Source organism: Leptonychotes weddellii, chromosome 5 (assembly GCF_054177405.1).
Source record: "Leptonychotes weddellii isolate Sample4059 chromosome 5, ASM5417740v2, whole genome shotgun sequence".
Taxonomy (NCBI): domain Eukaryota; kingdom Metazoa; phylum Chordata; class Mammalia; order Carnivora; family Phocidae; genus Leptonychotes; species Leptonychotes weddellii.
The window spans coordinates 142,623,356-142,643,182 of NC_138373.1; the positions used below are offsets into that span (position 1 = coordinate 142,623,356).

General features: G+C 38.3%; 1 long non-coding RNA gene across 8 annotated transcripts in view; it reads left to right on the forward strand.

The window, feature by feature from the left end:
* Nucleotides 1–19,827, forward strand: part of LOC145721890 (uncharacterized) — an 81,222-nt gene that overhangs the window by 13,966 nt on the left and 47,429 nt on the right. Inside the window, exons 1-5 of one of the 8 annotated variants that reach the window (XR_014145894.1) lie at nt 990–7,908; nt 8,261–8,378; nt 8,697–8,861; nt 10,515–10,583; nt 13,479–13,595. This is a non-coding gene — a long non-coding RNA (uncharacterized LOC145721890). Of the gene's footprint in view, nt 1–989; nt 8,862–10,514; nt 10,585–13,478; nt 14,584–19,827 lie in introns of those variants that run through there. The other 7 variants (XR_014145889.1, XR_014145893.1, XR_014145892.1 and 4 more) reach the window with 7 other exon arrangements.

The window sequence follows — 19,827 nt, forward strand, 5'->3', positions numbered from 1 at the left end:
AGAATGGCCCTGAGGGAACCATAAGGAGTGAGATTCTCCCAGACTAAAAAAAAAATAATTCTCAGACAGTAGAAAGGGGCAGAGGTTTGTGGTTTCTGTGAGCAGTGGACAACATCCTTCTCCTCACCATCCCTCCCTGGCAGTGCTTGAAGGAGGTGGCTGGATCCCAGAGGGAACAGTGGCAGAGGAGGCAAGAGTAAACACTTAGCTCCCCAGAGGCATGTCACAATCCCAGGACCTAAGGGAACCATCTGAAGAGAAAAAACACAAATCACAGAGTGAATTGGTTTCTACTGTGATTGGTGAATAAAGGGGCTTCCCGTTTCAGGGTGCTACTTAAGACCCCAGAGCTTCTCTAGTGCCAGATTTGAGAGGAGACCCCAAAATTACCATGGTTGAATACCCTAACTGCACAGTGTAATGGGGACTTAGAACTGAAATTAGTTTATTTCTAAAACATAAGGGAATAGGCACAAAGGAATAGGAATATTCACCTGAGTGTATGGATAGAGGTTCCTACCTACAACCCCTTGAAACTTCCCAAACAAATGTCTAACTTACAAATAACGTTATTTGTAACTACTCTGGTGGCAACAGCTCAGAGATTTACTAGTTAGACATTTCTCCTCATTCAACATATAGGGCACACTTAGTCAAGGTTGGGCTTTTTCACAGACTAAAATATAAAAACATAGAAACTCTTGGATTACTTAGCATAAGAAATGCCTGTGCTTTTGCCAGAAAATACTAAGTACTCACCACTAGGTAACTCACCTAGATGACTACTTGCTAAATTCCTGACCTCCTGATGCATGTTCCCCCAAACCAGTGGAGAGCGTCAGCTGTATTTAGTACGTGTCTGTGGTTTAGCACTTACAATTCATCTTCATACCAAAGGAACTTATGATATAATAATAATGATGATTATGATAACTATAGCATATAATAATAATAAAATTATGGTATAATAATATAATAATGTATGATAATTGTTTATATTATTAAGTAAATAATTATTATTCAATCTTATTTTACAAATGAGGAAAATAAAGCAAAAGAGGTAAAATAACTCATTCAAGATTATACAGCTAGAAAGCCCTAGAGCTAAGACTGAAATCTGAATGTTCTGACTGGCTCCAGAGTCTGAAGCCACTCCCCATCTGCTGTCTGGCCTCTCCATCGGCTATTCCTGCTTCCTGAATGCTCTGGACTTGACCAGGTTAGTCTCCCTATTCTGTGCTCTCAGGCCCCATATATGTTTCCTTCATGATGTTTATCATAGTTCATAAGGTTATGATTATTTTCTGTCTCCCATCTAGACTGTGAGCATACAAAGGTAGGGAAACTGGGAAGGTTTGACTCACTGAGGCCAAGACAGTTCCTCCTCTTGTCCACAGTGATAGAATTATAGCCAGGCACATGACTCCCAGCTACCTATGCTGCCCAGCTTCCCTGGTAGTTGTGTGTGGCCACATGATTAAGTTTCTACAAATATAATGTGGCATTTTATTTTCCCTTTCCGTTCTTGCCAGCTGGAATCAATTGTGACCCAGTGTCCACTGTATGGAGGATGCAAGGCAAAGCCTCAGAGAAGGGTAGAGAGGAGGGAAGAAACCTGAATCTCCAAATGACCAAGTGGAATCGAACCACCCACCAACCTGTACCTTACCTCAAATTGTCATATGAGAAAGAAATTCACCTCAATCTTCTTCAAACCACTGAATTATTTTGGTTCTTTTTGTTATGGTAACCTAACGTTGCTCTAACCCCCCACTGCATTTCTAGAATCTAGCAAAGTGTCTGGCACAGGGCAGAGGTTCAACATATATTGGTTGGGTAATCCGCTGCATTTGTTCAGTAACCAACATGGATAATTGTGCCCAAAACTCCTTGAAAGTTGGGACTGTGTCTTCCACTTGTTTTCTTCCACATCAAGCACAACATTGAACCTATAGTAGGTGACCAAAGAGTGGATGGAGAAATGATGGAGAGAGAAATATTGGGCATGTATATGTTGATATCTGTATGTCTTTTCACATCTTGCCAGCAATAAAAATACTTTTCAAATAGTTATAATTTATTCTTATATGAAAAAGAATTTAACATGAAGCTCATGTATGCAGTATGTTCATGTAGATTATCAAACCAAAATAATTGGGAGAAGTTAAGGCACTATATCATGTTTAATGGACTTGGAGTTAGGGGACCTGGGTCTAGTTCTATTTCTAGGTCTGTGATTTTGGATAAATCACCTAGTTATCCAGGCATCAGTTTGCACATCTGCATATTCATGAAATGAATAAAAAAGTTTCTTCTTGAAGTTTCCTTCTAGTTCTAAAAGTCTATCATTCTATGTACTACATACTTTTTTATTTTCTGGAAATATCTTGCTTCACATTCCTTAGATTCCAACTCCTTTTAATGACTATTCTGTAATTCGTACAAATGATTATTTTCATTTTTTATTATCACATAATGAAAAATAATTACTCTGAGCCAGGCACTGTACTAAGCATATTAAATGCACTTAACCTTCACAGTAACTCTGTTAAATTGTTAAGGTGAGCAAACTAAGGCTCATAAAGGTTAAATGTTTTCTTAAATCCCATAGCTAGTAAATGCTAGGCGTAGGTACCACGTCCAAGTCAAACTGTTGATTACTTCATTCATCAATATATTCATTTAGCAGCTATGTATTGAGCACCTACTATTGTTAATACAAGTCACTATTTGAGGTGGCAGAATCACAGCAGTGAACAAGACAGACATGGCTCTACCCTCATGAAGCTTAAATCCTAGCTTCCTAGCTGGAGGTGGGGCAGACAGTAAGTGGGTAAAGGCACAAATAAGGAAATTTCAGATAGTAATAAGTTTTATGAAGAAAATAAGATAAAGTAATATGCTAGGGACATAAATAAAAATGAGTTTTTAAAGGAAAACCTAGAGGTCTATTTTAGGAACATTAACTTCGAGATGCATCTTTGATATCTAAGACGACATACTCTTATTGCTACTACTGGTAATAATAATTGCTATAATTTATTGAGTGTCTACCATGTTCTTGGAACTGGTATATATTCCTTAAATGTGTCAACTCATTTAATCTTTAAGAGAATCCTGTGAGGCATTATTCCTATTTCATAGATGAGGAAACAGGTCCTTAGATTTCCAAAGTTCTGAAGCAAATAAATGCCAAGTAAGGATTCAAAGTCAGGTACTCTGACTGTATGGGGCCCATGCTTACTTCTCATCTATTCTCTGTCTGGCAAGGGGACTTTAAGAAGAGAAGTCCAGAGACAAAGCCAGGATAGGCAGGGTTGTGAGTGTACATATGGCATTAAGGCCACTGGACAGGACCCAATGGCAGAGAGACAGACGGAAAGGCAAAGAAAGCCAGTCTGGAGTCCTGAGGCACACCAGGATTTCAAGGTCAGGTGAACAGCCTGGGAGATGGCAGGGAGGGGGTGGAACCAAGAGAAAGTGGAGTTAACGGTAGCCAAGAGAGGAGATAAATATTTCAAATAAGGAAGGTCGTCCTTATGTGTGGATTATTGCTAGAAAGCCAAGTGAGATAAGGACGGGGAGGTGACAACATGGAAGACAGTGTTGAACTTGATATGAGTGGCCTGGGTGTGAGGGGACAGCCACCTAATTGTGGTTCTGGAAAGAATGTGAAGTGAGGAAGTGGGGCACACATATAAATATATGCAAATACCTCTTTAGAGAGTCTCGCTGTGAAGAGACCATGAAATGACATGGTAAAAAGAGGAGGATGGGTGGCCAAGGGAGGGAAATACATGCATGTGTACATGCCTACATGCTCACATACATATTTTTTAAAAGATTTATTTATTTATTTGAGAGAGAGAGAGCGTGAGCATGAGTGGGGAAGAGGCAGAGGGAGAGGGAGAAACAGACTCCCCACTGAGCGGGGAACCTGACTCAAGACTCAATCCCAGGACCCCGAGATCATGACCTGAGCTGAAGGCAGACACTTAACCGACTGAGCCACTCAGATGCCCCTACATGCTCACATATGTATTAAAGATGGGGGACACTAGAGCACATTTGGTTTCTCTGATTCCTAGTCCATGCTTTCAACTTCCATGCCACACTATCCCTATAATTACATTAAATGAGAAGTGACTAAACAGGCTTATTAATGGACTGAAATGGACTCCACATGTAATTGATTAAAAACAACAAAGCTATAAAGCTATGTCAATGATGTAAAAGCAGCCCTTGGTGCTGGAATCACATTGTCAATTTCCTTATCCCTCCATCTCATTTACCCATCACATAGGCAAATAGGAATTCAGGGAGTGGCAGGAGCCTCCAGTGCTTTCATAAGTTTGCCCCTAGGATATCTGTTTTTGAATCACAATTTCAGCTTCAGCCTTCCCTTAGCAGTGTGACATCTGTGCTTGGGTAGTTTTGAAAGCCAAGAAGTTGCCTCATTGTTTGGGAATTTGTTCTGTATGTGCACCGTCAAACCTTAGTCAAAATAGAAATAAAAGCTGTGTTTATGTACACATTCAGTTGTTTATCCAGCAAACATTTATCGAATGTCCACTCTCTGATGAGCACTGTGCTAAACACTGATTATATAAAATGGAGAAGACATAGCCTCTCCTCCCAAGGGCCTCTCAAGAGTGGAGATAGGAAGAAACCTTTTCAAATAGATGTCATAGAGCAAGCCAGATGCGGTGTTGGTGACATCACACAGTTTGATGGTACCATTGTGAGTGGAAGCAATTTGTATGTGTAAGATGTATGTGTGTGTGTGGTCTAAATGTACCTAATGGGAAGGGGATGTTTGAGGTGGGTCCCGAGGGTGATTATGATATACCTGGCACAGGGCACAATGTAAACAAAGGCACCTGGGCACATTTGTTGGGTTCATGATATGAGCTGCCAAGTATGTCTACAATACTGGAAAGGCAAATGGGTGATGAGGAGGTGTGAGTGGTAGAGAATGGTTGTAGGTAAAGCAGCAGGACCTAAGGCTAGAAATGTAGATTGGCCTAGATCATTCATTTGTTCATTCATTCATTCATTCATTCATTCATTCATCTTTCCATTCACTTAACAATGACTTTTGAAGGCCTACTTGGTACTAGGGACCTGTGTATGTTGTTAAGGATGCAGTGGTAAGCAAAAATGGGTACAATTCCATTTTAGTCCAATGTATGAAGAACATTGGCTGCTGTGCTAAGTTACGAATTTTAATTTTTAAGAACTGTAAATAAGATCTTTTCAGTACTGATGATCAGATCTGTGTTGTGAAAACTCACCTCTGGAGATTATGTGGAGGGCAGACTTGAGAAAGGAGAAGGTAGAAAGAGGGACATTACCTGTGAGGCTGGTGCAGTGGTCTCAGAGAGGGATGCTGAGGAGGGAAATTAGGGCGACATAATTGAGCATGCTGGCACTCAGCCATTTACGACCATTTTATTCATTCATTTAGGAAATACTTTTCGAGAGGCAGCATAGCTAAGCTGTTAACACGGGCTTTGGAGCTGCATTTGGGCTCTGCTGTTGATTATCCAGGCAAACTTGGAAAGTTATGTCATCTTTGTGCTCTGGTCTTTTAATCTCAAAAACTGACATGACAATAATAGTGCCTACCTCTGTTGACTTGAATAGTGTCCCCCCAAATTCATGTCTACCTGAAACCTCACCATGTAACATTATTTGGAAATAAGGTCTTTGCAGATATAATTGGTTACATTAAGATGAGCTCATACTGGAGTCGGGTGAGTCTTAATCCAATGTTTTCTTATAAGAAGACAAACACATGGAGAACACCATGTCACAGTGCAGGCAAGACTAGAGTAACGCAGCTGAAAACCACAGATGCCAGGCATAGCGCGCCATCACCAGAAGCTGGAAAGGGTAAAGAAGGATTCTCCCTTACAATTCCTTAATTTCGGACTTCCAGTCTTTAGTCCAGCCTGTGGACTTGAGAACTGTGCGAGAATACATTTCTGTTGCTTTAAGTCACCTGGTTGTGGGAATTTGGTAGAGCAACCACAGGGAACTAACTCATAGTTTGTGGTGAAGATTAAATTTGTTAATGCATGTAAAGTTCTTAGAACAGTGACTGTATGTAGTATATGTTCAATAAAATATAGGCCATTATTATTATGTGCCTGACACTATTCTGTTGCAGTCTCCTGGCTAGGCTCATTTGTTTGGGAAAATGTCCCATTGAACCAATTGTTGGTAATTATGTGTGAGTAGGTGCTTGGGTGGGTAAAAGTCATGTTTGATAATACCCTTATCAAGAAAATCTTTCTGGAGAGATGGCCCATTTCACTGGGCATCACATTCTTTTAAAAGTAGAATCCAAATGGCAAGTTTTCATTCTTTTTGATGGCTTAGTAATATTCCATTATATATCTATATACACACACATATACATATACATATATATATATATAATACACAAAACTAGAGAGTATTATGTTAAGTGAAATAAGTCAGTCAGAGAAAGACAAATACCATATGATTTTGCTCATATGTGGCATTTAAGAAACAAAACAGATGAACATAGGGGAAGGGAAGGAAAAATAAGATAAAAACAGAGAGGGAGGCAAACCATAAGAGACTCTTATTGATAGAGAACAAACTGAGGGTTGCTAGAGGGGAGACTGGTGGGGGGATAGGGTAACTGGGTGATGGGCATTAAGGAGGGCACTTGTAATGAGCATCTGATGTTATATGTAGCTGATGAAATCACTAAATTCTACCCCTGAAACTAATAATACATTATATGTTAACTAAATTGAATTTAAATAAAAAATAAAAAATAAATAAAAGTAGAATTCACACCCTTTGTCATTCGCTCAATACACTTCTGTCCCCTCTTGGGCACAAAGGCTCCTATGCTCCTGCAGTCACCTAGAGAGCAACTGTATTAGTTTTCCGGGGCTGCCATAACCAAATAACACAGACTGGGTGGCTTAACCAACAAAAAATATTTTCTTATGGTTCTGGAGGCTGGAAGTCCAAGACCAAGGTGTTGACACGTTTGGTTTCTCCTGAAGCCTCTCTCCGTGACTTGAAGATGGCAGTCCTCTCCCTGTGTCCTCACATGATGTTTTGTACATGTGAATCCTTGGTGTCTCTTTTTGTGTGTCCAAATTTCCTCTTATAAGGATATCAGTTAGATTAAATTAGGACCTACCCTAAAATGGCCTCGTTTTAACTTGATCACTCCTGTAAAGTCTCCTATCTTTAAATACACAGTGTGAGGTATTGGGAGTTAGGACTTCAACATACAAATTTTGACACACAATTCAGTTTCTAACAGTAGCCTAGGACACATCAAGTACTAAGGTTCAGTCATTGGCTAGAAGCTGTTTGTTCATCTTATGAAGCTCTTATGACCCAGGAAGACTCGGGTCAAAGATTTCAAGTCCTCTGCCTGGATTGGCAGGAAGTGGAGTGTGAGACAGGGAGAGGGCCTGGTGTGGTTTCTGTTGGGGCTGTGGGGGGCACTGGGGCACTGTGTGAGAAATGGGACCCATGTAATTGCCTGTTTCTGTATGTGCATGCCCTCTAGACTGTTATTTTCTGGAGGGCAGGGACCATTTCCATCTCGTTCATCTTTGAATTCCCTGATGCTACATAGTTGGCATATTTGTGGAATGAATGATTCACTTTTGCAGCCTTTTCCCTATGTGAAAGTTACTTTCCATGTAATGAAAGCAAATTCTTTCTGCATCTAGAAACCTTCAACATCCTCCAGTCTTGATCTTAAAGAGGCCTTGTCTTATTTTTTCTCCTTGGAAATGTTTGATGCTCACAGATGTAGACACTGTTTATGGAAGGTTTACCATGCTCCAGGCACCATGCTAAGGGCTTCACAGATATCTCAGTTAATCCTCATGGCAACCCTGTAAGGTTGGTATTACATTATTCATTTAATAGGTGAAATATCCTCCACCTAAAGAAGTGAGCTTCCTGTTCCAAGTCACACAGCTAACAAGTGACTGTTAGATGGGTTTGAAACCCAGGTCTCTGGCTCTAAAGCTCAGGCCCTTTACCACCAGGCTTTTCTGCCTCACGACAAGCATTCCTGTCTCAGATTTGTCAATGCTTGTAGTTTTTCAGAATGGATTCCAGGGATAGCCCGGCCTTCTGACTATTTAGGTCAAATGATTTGATTTTATTTGATTCATAAATGTATTAAGAGAAGATATACATTGTTAAGCCAAATAATAATAACACTTGTTTTCTAAAAACCTTTGCTTAGAACCCACGATTCTAGGGAAGAAACCTCCAAGGGGCACCAAGCTGCATCTTCCCTTTCTTTCAGCGGTGGACATGGTGTTTAGGTCCACACACAGATGAAAATTCACAAAAGGAGACTGGTTTGTATTTCCTTTGTCAACCAGACTTGAACTACAAGATTTTTCCCTTTTTTCTTTTCTTTTCTTTGCTTTGCTTCTTCTTCTTTTTTAACCAATTTGACTTATTGTCTTAATATTGTGTAGACACAGCCCTGGTGATACCCTAGGATGAGTTTGGTATTCCTCAAGATCTAAACAGAATGGGGGTGACTTAAGGACAGAGTTTCAGCTTTGCTTCTGACTCTCCTTGGTTTTGTGGGTTTTACTTAATGTTATTTGAAAGTTTTTTTGTGTGTGTGGTTGAATATATACTATAACTTGCTCTTTTGTGACAACAAGATTTATACTGGCGGTGTCTCTCATACCACTGGAAACTGGAAGGAAATCTACAATGTGAACCTCGGAGAGTTTTAAAAAGACAGCAGCCATTATTCAGTTGTGATGAGTTCAAGCAGCCCTTGAGCCTAGTTACAGGCTTGTGCTCCATCCTGGCTCACCAGTGAGGTCAGTGTGCAAATGGTCTGTCAGATATTTAATACATCACATATGCATTTAGACTACTTCCCTGCCTTCTTCTTAATTAAGATTTCTTCAGTGAGTAAGACTTCAGGGGAAAGAAAAGGATCTGATGGAACTGTATTAAGTACCAATTTACTTCCTAAGTTTCTAACTGAGTTTTTTCACTTAAATTAACTTGGCCTGAAAGACGAAGGGATTTGAACAGAGTATAGAAGCTAGTGTTCCATTTTGTATATCATTTTGGCTCCAGGGAGCTGCTCCTGGTAAAAATGAGCCTGTGAGATGTAGCTGTTTTATGCAGGGGCTAACAATACTAGTCTTTTATAAATCATAAATCCTCTTAACCTCAAACAATTTGGAGCCACCAACTGTAATCTATAAGGTTTCAACTCATAGGGATTTCATTTCTTCTCAATGCCTTTCAGGCCATTAGGCAAATATTTATATGAAGTTCTCAGCTATTAGGGGATTTAAAATCATTTTGTTTGGGATAGAAATTTCTGGTCTATACCTCCTCAGTTGAATTTTTTGATATGAGTTTTATGCTTTCCCTTTTGTATTTTCTGCAGTTTTGACAGCCATTTGATTTAATTTCTTTTAGATATAATTTGTAATTAAAAAAACCTTAGGTTTTCTTTCTTTTTTTTTTTTTGATGAGGAGAATGGTGAAGTAGACAAATTATTATTGCATAATTCTTTCTTTTGGTGGTTTTCCCTGCACCATGTGTTTCTGTTTTTGAAAATAAATAGTAACCAACGATAATTATTACTTGACACTGTAGCAATTAAGATCCTTTAGCATAAGCAATAGCAAACAACTCTAAAAAACTTGAGCAGAAAAGGAGTTTATTGGGTACTTATAAAATCAAAGAGAGAGCTAGAGTATTGATCTCTGATGAGTAGAGAAATCAGAGCAAGACTGTGCGGTCAAGAGCAGGAACTATTGAACAAACCTATCAGGATGTGACTATGGAGTGAGACAGACAGTGAGCACCAACTGATTATTCCCTCCTTCCCTCCCATGTTATCACTCTGGGCAGATTCACTGCAGTCCTGGAAGACAAGGTCTGATTAGCATAGCTCCATCACATGCTTCATCCTTGTCTGGGGAGAGACGGGACCTGTTTTTTGGGATACCCCAAACTTCTAACAATCCATATAATGGAATCTCTCTGAAAGGAAATAAGGCACCATTAGGAAAGAGAATCCAATGCTGAGCAGCCAAAAACAACATCTACTTATTGCTTAACATCACACTTAGAGAAATAAGCAAAAAAAATTCCATTCTCTTCTCGAACCTAGGGCAGGAATTCCAAGAAATTCAGTAAGTCTCTTTGCAAATTAATTTTACCTCAATGAGAAGAATATGATCATCTTAGATTCAATTCAATGAAACAATTGTGAAATCTCTTTGGCTTCAAAGTGGAGAGAATCCCGGGAACAATACCCTTGATTCAATTCCACACTGTAAGCTGGGCAGTTTAAAAGAATGGCCTGGGTTTTCCTCCAAGCCCTAATGAAAGTTAATGATCAAGAACTGGGCTACATGCTTTTTTATGGTTGCTTATTATGAACTATTTAACTTTTACAGCTTTATTAAATGTTTTATGGAAAGGTTTATTTCATGTTTTATTACAGCTTTGTAGGATGGCCACGTTTGGCTAAGAAGCATGACAGATGAGCACAGATGTTTTGCAAATATTGCCGGTAAGCAGTTTCTGGGTAAAATCATGGTTCATTTTGAAATTTGTGGAGGCCGGGTGGGAGTGTTCTCTTAATGAAGCCCAGCAGAGCTGGGTGATATGATGGGAGGGGAGTAGAAAGTGGAAGGAGCATACCCCACATTCTGATCTTTTAGATGCAAAAAATAAGTTAATTAAAATAAAGTATGTTATAGAAGTCCATTTTGGCTTAAAGTGAACATTTGAGTTAAGAACCCCTCCCCCTACTCAAAATACATCTAGCTGGTATTAAATGTACTTTATAAAACTAAAAGTAATATTTTATGGTGTGTTTATTTCACTGTTACAATAAACTCATGGGGTGGGTAAAAATAATTACCATTACCAGGTGTTCTAAGCCTTTTTCTAAGCACTTGACTTTCACTATCTCATTTAATCCTTATAATAAGATATTAGATGAGTACTAATATTGACCCCATTTTATAGATGGGGAAACTAAGACTTCTATAAGTATTCCAAGCATTTGACTCCAAGTCCAATTTATGTCTCACTCTGTCACAGAAACTTAACTTCCTGATAGTTTGATGTGTGGGCTATTCAAGTTATCAGTCGATTTTTGAGACATCTTTTTATTATTTTTCTACAGACAACATAAAACATAAAAACTATTGAGGATATGCATTCTAAGGCTATAGTCACACTGGCTCACATCTCCAGATTCTTGTTTCCTATTTGCCACCTTTGCTGGGAAATACAGGCCATAAGTTGAACTTCTCCCTGCAAAGCAAGAATCTAGCTATTTGGAAATCAAAGTCTCATGCAAAGAATTCCTAAATACTTGCCTAATTTTTATAAAAAATCCAAATTTTGTTTTTCCTCTCCCAATTTTGTTGATGTTGCAATGAGGAATTCAGCTGAAATGCCATTTCTTTGTAAAAGCATCGCACATCTACCCCTTAGACAACTTGGCTTTATGTAACATCTCATGTGTTTAGAGTATAACACAGCATTTAACCTATCATTAATTGAGAGCCTACTTTGTCTCAGAGAACATGATGGGTACTTTACATATGTTGTCACACTTCACTTAATTGTCACCACAACACTAAGTAGTGAGTATTTTCATCTTTTTACACATGAGGAAACTGATACCCAGAGAGTTTATGAGGTAGATCTGGGTTTCAAACTTAGGTCTCTGCCTCCAGGACTCAATTGTCTTTCCTGTACTCCATGTGGACTTTTTCTGGTGGCGAAAGAAGGATGTGCTTCAAGATGTCCAAGTTAAGCTCATTGGGGAAGTTTTCTAAAGTGCTGCGACATTTAGTCAGGGAGATATTTGTAGATAGGTGCCCTCAATTGGGACTATAAAATAAAAAGCCTTTGGCTTTATTAATAGGGAAGTCTCCCATATTACATTCTGATTGTACTACCCTCTTCTTCCTACTCTGCAAATCCTCCCTCTTCTCTTGCTCAAGCAACAATTTCAGTCCCTAGGGTGAAGTCCAAAGAATTTACCAGGCACATTTAGGGCCTGAAAGTTGATATGACTCTTGAAACTTGGCATTTGTGTGTGAGTACATGTGTATAAATATGTTTAGTTACATGGGTGTTGGGTAGGGTATGAGCAGGAGGAGACATTTTCCAAAGGGACATGTGTTTGTCTTATGTGTCCATATGTGGCTTTCTATTGGGGAAGGGGTGTAAAATCAAAAGGGGTGTGTGTGTGTGTGTAAATAAAGTTTGTGTGTATAAGGATGATTATGCAGTCATGTATATTCGTTAATGGTTTCTGTGTGTATCACAGAAATGAGCATGTAAATTGGGAGAGTACATGTGCTTAGGTGGAAGGGAGGAAATATCCAAGTCCCGGGTTTAAAGTTCAATTGAGAAAAATGCATGGATTCACAAAATTCAGAATATATATACAATGGAATATTACTCAGCCATCAAAAAGAATGATATCCTGCCATTTACAATGATGTGGATGGAACTAGAGGGTATTATGCTAAGCGAAATGTCAGTCAGAGAAAGACAAATACCATATGATTTCACTCATATGTGGAATTTAAGAAGCAAAACAGATGAACATAGGGGAAGGGATGGAAAAATAAAATAAGATGAAAACAGAGCAGGAGATAAACCATAAGAGACTCTTAACTATAGGAAATAAACTGAGGGTTGCTGGAGGGGAGATGGGTGGGGGGATGGGGTAATTGGGTGATGGGCATTAAGGAGGGCACTTGATGTAATGAGCACCGGATGTATATGCAACTGATAAAATCACTAAATTCTACCCCTGAAACTAATAATACATTATATGTTAATTAAATTGAATTTAAACCAAAAAATTTAAAAAATATATCCCCTAAAAGATGACCTATTTAAATTTACCCTAGACTAATGGTATAGGAAGTAGAAATGCACCACATACACATCAAGGTACTCTGAATAAAGCATAACCAGGGATTTGACAGATCCATTTTGGATAGTCCCTGAGGAATCAGTACAAAAGGGACTGCATCATAAGGCATTACTGCCACTTTCCCGTGACCTAATTATTTCTATTTATCTTTACTGATTTCTCCAGAGCGGGCTAACTCTCTAGTAACTGTTGAGCCTTTCAAATATATCAAGATATTGGTTAGCAAGGGCTAGAACAAACAATCAGGAATTAGGTTTGTCACCGACTAACTTTGAATAAACTGGGAAGGTCACCTAGTCTTACCTAGTCATACCTCAGACTTCTCATCACCTAAACAGGCATTAGAGTATTTGTCCAATCTACTTTGCAGGGCTGTTTTATGTAACCAATGAAATAATGTGAAAGCTTCTGAATAGCATATATATTTTAAAGCAAATAAATTGTTATTGATTTTGTTGTTGTTTTGGAACCAAGTTATTGAATGTACTTGTTGATTAGGTTTCCCTGCTGACTGATTAAATTAAATGAGCCCCTAGAAGAAAAAGATGACGATGAATAAGAAGAAAGAAGAAGAAGAAGGAGAAGGAGAAGAAGAAAAAGAAAAAGAAAGAAAGGAAGGAAGAAAAAGGAAAGAAAGAAAAAAGAAAGAAAGAAATGAGCACCTGCTATAAACACAGAAGCTGAAGATGTGAATTTGAGCACTACTTTCATCACTTTTTGGCAATGGTTTTGGGGCATGTCATTTTACCTCTTAATCCTTAGAAGTGTCCACATTTGTAAAGTAAATTTATGATACTCTAATTAACTCATAGGATTACTTTAAGGATTCCATAGGCTGTGAGTGCACTTTGTTAACTTCCAAATATCATTCACATGAATAGGGTATTAGTGTTTCCCTCATGCTCTACTAGCAAAGTTCAATTTATCTTGGTTCATGTCACAAAGGGAAGGTTCAAGAGCTTTGCCAATAAATACACATTTTATTTATCCCCCTGTCTCTGAGTGCATAATTAACAGCTGGCTGATGTTCATGGATCTGGATGTGTTATTGTGAATAAGGATTAAGAGGCTCTCTAACTACTCAAGCTTCTTGAAAGTTAGTTGATCATGTAACACTGAACAGTTGGCTAGTCAATTGATTAATATTTAACTAATGACATTGTGGCAGATAAATACAATGGAATATTACTCAGCCATCAGAAAAGATGAATACCTATCATTTATACTGACATGGATGGAACTGGAGGGGATTATACCAAGTGAAATAATTCAAGCAGAGAAAGACAGTTATCATATGGTTTCACTCATATGTGGAACATAAGGAATAGCACAGAGGACAAGAGTGGAAGAGAGGGAAAACCGAAGGGGAAGAAATCAGAAAGGGAGACAAACCATGAGAGACTCTAGACTCTGGGAAATAAACTGAGGCTTTCAGAGGAGAAGGGGTTGGAGGGATGGGGTAGCCAGGGATGGATGTTAAGGAGGGCACGTTGTGATGAGCACTGGGTGTTATATGTAACTAATGAATCATTGAACACTACATCAAAAACTAATGATGTATTATATGTTAGTTAACTGAACATAATAAAAAAATTTTTTTAATTAACAAATGACTTTGTGTTGTTTTATCAACCTAGGTATTTTTAGTTTTAGATCTTCAAGCTTAATATGTAGACACTAATTGATTTGTTCATCAAACATTTATGGAGTTCTTACCTGGTTCCAAGTAGAAGCTAGATATCCAGAGATGACAAATACTTGGTCCTTGTTTCCAAATAGCTTCAAGTATAGTTAGGAAACAGACAAAAACTAAAAAGATGCATTAGGTACATTAATAAAGGCATAGATGCAGGTGCTGTGAGGGAAGAGAGGATGGGAGTCTGACATTTGCCCCAGATGTTGGAGGTTAAGATGGACCTGAGTCTAGAAGGATCTGTAAAAGTTTACCACGTGGAGAGGAGGAATGGAGAAAGATTTGCGGCAGAGGAAATGATAATGAAGAGGAAATATAGAGGTAATACAGACATGGAAGTGTGAGAATGAATCGTATATAGTGGAATTGAAAATTGATTGTGAATAACCCATTAGGATGCTTATGAGGATATAGTTAGAGCTTTTCTCCTAAGAGTGGGAGAAGTAGGGGCCAATTATTAAAGACTTGGAATTCCAAACTGAGAAACTAGAATTCTCTCTGCATTGAAGGACACACTAAAGCACTATAGATAGGCAGTAAATGACATAATCAAATTTGCATTTTAGGAAGTGTCAAGATCAAACTTTTATTGAATATCTACTATACACTCTGTGTGAAGCTGTGACAGATTAAAGATTATCTTGAGGATTCTGATCTTCTAGAACTTATAGTAGAGTGCATGAGGGGATTGTGGATTTTTCAGCCCTTGATTAGTTTAGAGGATAAAGGCACCAGGGTTGAGAAATTCAGTCCATTAGAGCAATAGCAGAAGATGGCCTGATAGATGAGGGTGTTTGGGCAAGAACTTGTTCACATCAATTTTTGTCCCTTCCCCCACCCTACACCAAGGTATTCTGATAGGGGGACTCTCCCAAACCTTTTTGAGTGGGAACAAGTGCAAGTCACATACACTATTATTAGCAAACATCAATTACAGGTCTCTCCTACTTTCAGGAGAAGAAAAGAGAAACCTCTGAGGAGTATGAAAGTATACTCTGTATAAAAGGAATCCTCTAGGCCTACGAAAATTTATGGCAGAAAAAAGGAACACATTTCTTTGTGTTGGATTAGAAGATGAAAATCATTATCTTCAAAAATTATTTTTTAATGGGAAACAGAAAATTGTTTAATAGTAAGATGCAAATAGACACAGGCTTTTTAAAGATCAGAGCAGAGAATGAGAAGAGAACATTCTGAAATGAAAATACAGCAAGATGAAATGTGAATAAGCTGAGCAGAAAAGAGAACTGGGTGAGATAAGGAAGATGCAGTAACCAATTTAGTTAATCAACCTGCTTATTCCTCTTTCTGAGCCAGCTCTCCTACTTCCCATTCTCACATTTGGGGAAAGGGCACAGGATTTGCCTTGTTCTCAGTTTATTGGATGAGAAATGGGCACACGATCCAAACTTGGCCAGTCAATGTTTTTCTTCTGTAAAATTGTGATGGGGACCCAGGAATGCTATGCAGGCTTGAATGGTGCTGAAAGAGAAAAGTAGAACTACCTTGGGGGCCATTTTTCTTTTCTGGTCATAGAGAAATAAGAGATCTGAATTGCAGAGAGGAATGAAGTAAGAAGATGAACAAAGAAAAGCAGAGACAAGAGACACAGAGTCTGGAGAGAGATAAACCCAGGGAGAAAGTAGCTATCTTGGTTCCTGACAACTTTCCAGTTCCTCATTCCAGTCTCCCATGAGGCCTCACAAGAATTCCTGACTTTGGGTACTATGAATTACACTTGTATTATTTTAAAAACATTCCACTTTTGGCTTACCCTAATTTGAATGGGATACTATTATTTACAACCAAATGGTCCTTGACCAAAAAAGAGGGATTACAAGAATACTAAAAACAAAACAAAACAAAAAACCCAGTACTAGTGTAGACTTCTGTTTTGAAAGTCAGCTGGAGAATAGCTTCTACTGCAGAATTTCTTGATTTCCCACAAAAATACATATAAATTAAAGGATTTAGAAACAAGTCACAAGAACATTGAAAATTTAGATTTATAGTCAACTTAATGCCAGAATCAAGGGAGTTGATTTTCAATACTTATTTGGCTTAACCTTTCAATGACATTTGTCCCTGTGGTCTAACCCCTCTTTCCTGAAGCAATTTCTTTCTTTGGCTTTCATAACTATATTCTTCTGATAGTTTTCATACCTCTTTAGCTACATCTTTGTCCATTTTTCTTGTTCCTCCTTCCCTTCTTGACCCTTTAATGGTTTCCTTAGCGTTATTCCTGGGCATTCTTCTCTCTCATTCTACTTGGGGAGGTCACACTCATGGTTTCTGTCCATATGCCAATGACTTTGAAATCTAAATGCTCAGTTCATAGTCCCAAAGTATACAGACATCTTCCTACTAGAAATTTCCAGTGAGATGTTATGACAGTAAATCACAGGTAACCCAAATCTTTCTCTTTCTAGCCAAATCTGCCCCTTTCAATAAATACCACCTTCTCCATCTTCCCAGTCATTCAAACTAGAAACTTGGGAACTATCCTGAAATATTTCCTCTCCCTTCTCCTGAATATTCAGTCATTTACTAGGTCCTGGTGTGAAAATGATAGAAAAGAAGCTAGGATGAACCCCCACCCCCTTGACATTTGATTTAGTACCAGCAACCTCTAAGCTTCATATTCCTTCCATGTTCTTCACCTGTAACACAATCCTGATAGGTTCACACAGGCAAAATTAGGCAAAATTAAAGCCTGTGTGTGTGTGTGTGTGCACGCCCACACGTGTGTGCTAGAGGAGGCATATACTGAAATAAAGAACTCTAATAACAGTGGATGATGGAAATTGAGTTCTATATAAACACCATGAGATCAGAGTATCAGAGAACAAGGTGATGAATGTAGGGAAAGCAGGGCATTAAGTTAAATTGTGATAGAACCTGAGGATTGGACTGGAATGAAGCATACCCACCTAACCTCATCTCTGTATACCACACCACCATCATCATCCTCCACCCACAGTTGTATAGCTGTAGAGATTTTTCCATCATATGAGAGAGTATAAGTCCAATACAATCCACATACTGTCTGTGCACAAACTCTGTCTGAAAACAGTTTTCCTTTTTTTTTTTTATTATGTTAGTCACCATACAGTCCAAGTTTTCTATGTTTAATAATGAATAAAGATAGAAACAAATGGAAAGAACCACTTTGAAAAATGCCATTGGTATTTTGATCAGGATGGCATTGAAAGTATAGATTGCTCTGGGCAGCATAGACATTTTAACAATGTTTATTCTTCTGATCCATGAGCATGGAATGTTTTTCCATCTTTTTGTGTCTTCTTCAATTTCTTTCATTAGTGTTCTGTAGTTCCTAGAGTATAGATCCTTTGCCTCTTTGCTTAGGTTTATTTCAAGGTATCTAATGGTTTTTGGTGCTATTGTAAATGGAATCAATTCCCTAATTTCTCTTTCTACAGTTACATTGTTAATGCATAGGAAAGCAACTGATTTCTGTGCATTGGTTTTGTATCCTGCCACATTACTAAATTGTTGTGTGAGTTCTAGTAATTTGGGGATGGAGTCTTTTGGGTTTTCCACATAAAGTATCATGTCATCTGCGAAGAGAGAGAGTTTGACTTCTTCTTTGCCAATCTGAATACCTTTTATTTCTTTTTGTTGTCTGACTACTGTTGCTAGGACTTCTAGTACTATGTTGAAAAATAGTGGTGAGAGTGGGCATCCTTGTGTTCCTGATCTTAAGGGAAAGGCTCTCAGCTTTTCCCCATTGAGAATGATATTTGCTGTGGGCTTTTCATAGATGGTTTTTATGAAATTGAGGAATGTTCCCTCTATCTTTACACTCTGAAGAGTTAATCAGGAAAGGATGCTGTATTTTGTCAAATGCTTTTTCTGCACCAATTGAGAGAACCATATGGTTCTTCTCTCTCCTCTTATTAATATGTTCTATCACATTGATTGATTTGCAATTGTTGAACCATCCTTGCATCCCAGGGATAAATCCCACCCGGTCATGATGTATAATCCTTTTAATGTACTGTTGAATCCTATTAGCCAGGATCTCGTTGAGGATTTTGGCATCCATATTCATCAGGGATATGGTCTGAAATTCTCCCTTTTGATGGGGTCTTTGCCTGGTGTGGGGATCAAGGTAATCTTGGCCTCATAGAATGAGTCTGGAAGTTTTCCCTCTGTTCCTATTTTTTGAAACAGTTTCAGGAGAATAGGTATTATTTCCTCTTTGAATGTTTGGTAGAATTCCCCAAGGAATCCATCAGGTCCTGGACTCTTGTTTTTTGGGATGTTTTTGATCACTGCTTCAATCTTGTTACTGGTTATTGGTCTATTCAGGTTGTCAATTTCTTTCTGTTTCAGTCTTGGGAGTTTATAGGTTTCCTGGAATGCATCCATTTCTTCCAGGTTGCTTAATTTATTGGCATATAGTTGTTGATAATAATTTCTGATAATTGTTTCTATTTCTTTGCTGTTAGTCATGATCTCTCCCCTTTCATTCATAATTTTATTAATTTGGGTCCTTTCTCTTTTCATTTGGATAAGTCTGGCCAGTGGTTTATCGATCTTATTAATTCTTTCAAAGAACCAGCTTCTAGTTTTGGTGATCTGTTCTACTGTATTTCTGGTTTCTAATTCATTGAAGTCTGCTTTAATCTTAATTATTTCCCTTCTCATGCATGGCGTAGGCTTTATTTGTTGTTCTTTCTCCAGTTCTTTAAGGTGAAAAGATAGTTTGTGTATTCAGGATTTTTCTATTTTTTTGAGTGAGGCTTTGATGGCTATGTTTTTCAAAATGCTGGAATAAACAATCCTAAAATTTGTATGGAACCAGAAAAGACCCTGAATCACCAAGGAAATGTTGAAAAAGAAAAACAAAGCTGGGGGGCATCACGTTGCCTGATTTCAAGCTATATTACAAAGCAGTGATCACCAAGACAGCATGGTACTGGCACAAAAACAGGCATATAGACCAATGGAACAGAATAGAGAGCCCAGATATGGACCCTCAACTCTATGGTCAAATCATCTTCAACAAAGCAGGAAAAAATATGCAATGGAAAAAAGACAGTCTCTTCAATAAATGGTGTTGGGAAAATCAGACAGCTATATACAGAAGAATGAAACTCGACCATTCTCTTACACCACACACAAAGATAA